This window comes from Mesoplodon densirostris, chromosome 3, assembly GCF_025265405.1.
Source record: "Mesoplodon densirostris isolate mMesDen1 chromosome 3, mMesDen1 primary haplotype, whole genome shotgun sequence".
Taxonomy (NCBI): domain Eukaryota; kingdom Metazoa; phylum Chordata; class Mammalia; order Artiodactyla; family Ziphiidae; genus Mesoplodon; species Mesoplodon densirostris.
In genome coordinates this window covers 153,043,988-153,048,040 of record NC_082663.1, presented here as the reverse complement: position 1 = coordinate 153,048,040, position 4,053 = coordinate 153,043,988, and the positions used below count along the sequence as shown (strand labels likewise).

General features: G+C 60.4%; 1 protein-coding gene across 1 annotated transcript in view; it reads left to right on the top strand.

Annotated features, from left to right (window-relative positions):
- Positions 1-4,053, top strand: part of BSG (basigin (Ok blood group)) — a 252,324-nt gene that overhangs the window by 121,627 nt on the left and 126,644 nt on the right. The window lies entirely within an intron of this gene.

The following is a 4,053-nucleotide window of genomic DNA, read 5'->3' as shown; positions in this document are numbered from 1 at the left end:
CCAGGGCCTAGAGTTCTTGAATTTCACCTGGGGGAGGGTACGGCCAGGCCAGGGGGTAGGGCCCCGCCGGTGTAAGGCTCACAGAGCCCAAGGAGCTGGTTTCTCCTGTCTGCGGCCCACACATCCCTCAGACTCAACCCAGTGCTGTGGGTGAGGGAGTTGGTGGAGTCCCCACCTGCACCTGTGGGCATCTGAGCTGTACCTGGGCAGGTAAGGCCTGGAGGTAAGGGGGCAGCTTCCAGTGGCAGGCCTTCCTTTCTGTTTCCTGTGGAGCCCTCGGGTTCCACACCTGGTCCACTCCATCCTTTGGCTTTGAGGCTGCCCCTTGCTGGGCTCACAGCCCCCCAGGAGACAGACACCCCTAAGCTCTGCCGAGAAGTCAGTCCCTGGGAAATGGGTGGGGACACGGGGAGGAAGCATTTATGGGGGCTGCCACCCCTGCTTCTATCTCACTATGTGATCTGGGTGGGAGGAGTGGCTGCTCCCTCTGGGCCTTGGTTTGCCCACCTGTACAGTGGGCTGTGTGAACCCTGAGGGGGAGGCCACCCCAGTCTGGGAACAGGAGAGTGAGTCCTCACTTTCATAGTGCCCCCCAACATGCTGGATGACCCAGTCTCTGCCTTTTCCCCCCATGAGCAGCCCTGCCAGATTTGGAGCTGGGGGCCCATTAGATGGAAGAAGAGACTGAGGTTCAGAGGGGTCCCACAGTCAGCCAAGGGGCAGGTCAGGACAGAGCCCTAGCCCGGGGGATGGAAGCCCCATCCACTGTGTCCCCTCCCCCGTTGACTGACCACTGTGCCCAGTGGCCTGACTTTCCCGCAGACACTGGGCTCCATGACTCTGGCAGGTCCTCTGCAACTCAACCAAGAATCAGGACAGCCAAGCACCTGGGACACCCACCACCCTTTTCGAGCCTCCGTGCCTCCCTCTGTCAGTGGGGCCTGGGCCCTGCCCATCCCAACGCTTTCTGGCGCCTTTATGTCCTCATTTGGCCCTTTATGTAGAAGTGGGCTGGGGGCATCTCCCAGCCCTGTGATGTCCCCATTTCCCGGAGGGAGAAACAGAGGCTCGGAATGGTTAAGTGGGATTTGAACCCAGGCCCAGCTGAACGCCCCCAGAGACTAGGAAGCTGGGCTGGTCTCAGAAAGGAGCTCTCTGGGGAAATGGCCCTAAAGGGTGGGTTAAGCCAGGTGGCACAGTGGGGGTTTGGACTTGAACCCCGCCCCCCGCCTCTGAGAAACAGCAGCTGGTTCGTGGACCAGCCATGTGACCCCAGGCAAGGGACAGCCCCTCTCTGAGCTATGCTGAGAGGTGATGGGAAAGCCAGAGGGCAGCTAGAAGGTTTCTGGGTGAGTTCTGGCTGCAACTTTGTGGGCTGGGGGCCCCTGGGGCCCGAGGCCATGCATCGTGGGCGTGGCGCCTGCCCTCTACTCTGTGGTGTCGTCTTTCTCCTCCTCCTCTGGACTTTGTTTCTTGAGCCCAGGCGGGGCCTGGGAGGAGGGGGTGCACCTGCTTCACGGGGCGGGGCTGTGTCCCCTGGCAACCTGGGGCAGGGCAGGGCTGGGAGGCCCCTGTGCAGTCCACAGAGTCAGAGCCAGGCTTGGAGGCTGCTGGGGCTCAGAGCCGAGAGGTGAGTCTTGGGAAATGGGGGGACAGGATGGATGCAACGCTTGGGCGGGCGGGGGTCCGGAGTGGGGTGGGCTCTGCCTTTGGCATGGGGGTTTGTGTGCTAGCGGTACCATATGCTCACCGGCGGGGCCTTCGGGGTACAGGGAGGGAGCCCCCAGCCCCACCCTCAGCCCCCTCCAGACTCAGTGGGGTCCCAGGGGCGGGCAGGGGCCTCCCCTCGCTCTGTACCCGCTGGCTGGCTCTGAGGCCAGGTCTGTGCCCTTCCCACGCTGCACCCGCCCAGGGAAGCAGAGGCCCATCCCTGAACCTTGCCAGGTCCCCAGTCTCCACCCCGGGCTTCAGGACCCCAAATCCAAGGGGCCTTGATCTCCGACCCTCTAAGTGAGGGGCCTGATTGGCACCCCCAGGGCCAGAGGCACAGGGCCCCCCCACTGGTTCTGGGAATTCTGGAGGTTTCTGGGGAGACGCTTAGCACCAGCCAGAGCCCTGCTTGGGGAGGCCTTGAACAGCTTACAACGCTCCCGTGGGATCGGAGGGCTCATAGGAGGGGGCTCATAGGAGGGGGGTGGGGCAGTCAGCGTGGGGAGGTGTCCAGCCTCTGGGAGGGCAGCTGGGATCCTGTGGGGCCGGTTCAGAGACTTGGCCCAGTGTCCAGGTGTGTCCAGGGGTTGGGGCTCTGCCAGCCAGGGTCCCGGAGACTGTAGCCCCGAGTGACGGAAGAAGAAGTCCAGGAGCCCATCCCTGCTGTGGGGCCTGCCCTGTCTGAGCCCCAGGCCCCTCCAGCAGGCCTTTGCCCAAGGGCGGGAGGCCAGTTGCGGTGATGAGGAAGCAGGTGTGTGGCACCAGGGACCATAAACCCAGTTTCAGTTTTGGTATCAACAGGGTACAGAGTTGGGGCTGGGGAGGAGCCATCCAGGGGGGCTTCCTGGAGGAGGAGGTGGTGACTACCTGGCTTCAGAACCTGTTGCTCTGTCACTCCCTGGTGTGACCCCTCTCTGGGCCTCGGTTTCCTCTGCTGTATGTTGGGGACAAGAATGGTCCCCTCGTCACAGACTCTTAGGAGAGGCAAAAAAGCTGCCGGTGTGAGATGCCCAATTATGAGGAGCCCCACCAGGAGCTGGGAGGCTCTGAGCGCTATTACTACTCATTTGCACAGAGTCCACAAGGCCTCCAAGAGGGCGTTTCTCCCCTAGGGTTTCTCTGTGCCAGGCACCCACTCAGGCCTTCTTGCTCTTCCCCACACCCGGCAGTGGGGTCAGCAAGGTCCCACTTCACAGACAGGGAGACAGAGGCTTTTCAAGAGGGAATGCCTGCCCCAAGGTCACTTTGAGATCAGTGGTGGATCCAGGTATAAATAATAACATCAGCCACTGCCGTGAAAGCATTTATCAAGCGCCTACTGTATACCAGGGACAGGATGCCAAGTCTGCATGGCAGCCCTTCGTGGTGGCAGCTGCGTGCTCTGGACTCTACCTACTGTCCAGGTGTGGACACTGAGGTCGGAAGGAAGACTTGCCCAAGGACGCAGGCGAGGGGGACTCCACCCCACTGACCTCAGTGAATCACCCAGAAGGAATGGGCTGAGGAAGGAGTGGTCCCCCACACTGCCCCACCCACCGGGAGACTTGACACCCTCTGGGCGTGCGGTTCTTTTTCCCCGGAATGTGGCTTATAAATCCTGCTGGGTGAGCCTCTGGCCACGCACTAGGCAAATGGGCAAATGGTTCTGCGTCAGTCCTGCCACACCTGCCCTCCGAGGGGAGTTGCAGGGCGCAGGGACCAGACCTGCCATCCAGGGTGGGCTGAGGCTGGAGGGGTGGCCTGGAGGGGCAGCCGGGGTCTGGGCTAGAATGAGCCCAAACCCTGGGCCCTGAGCACCCAGAGTGAGAGTCAGCCACTGTGTACCTGCTGTGTACCAGACTCCGGGCTGTGGGAGGCGGTGCTCACCTGGCCCACTGGGAGGGAGAGAGGGTCCTGGCTGATGGCTTCAGGTGGGAAGTGACAGGCCTTAAATATAACCTTCTCCCTTCAAAGATATGTGCACCCCCAGACACTTTTGTCATTGGGAAAGAGGCTCAGTCCTCTTGGCTCGGATTGATTACCCAAGCCTGCTTGTTTCTTAATATTGTTTTCTTAATTATAGTTTCAATATTTGAAAGATTGCGTGATACTGCATTAGGTGTAACATGGTTCCCCATGATCGATTTTATGTGCCTGATGTCCCTTTTCCAGTTCAGGGAGGGTCTGTGTTTTTCTTTTTAAAACCATGTTTAGCTTTTACAAGCAAGTTGGTGTAAAAATGCAGCGATGGACCCAATAGCTCTGGTGGCACCAGGGGGCCAAGGCCGGGGACCATGGTTGCTTGAGGAGTTGAGTTCCTTTCCTCAGCTGTAAAAAGGTGGCGCCACACTGTGCTGGGCTGGG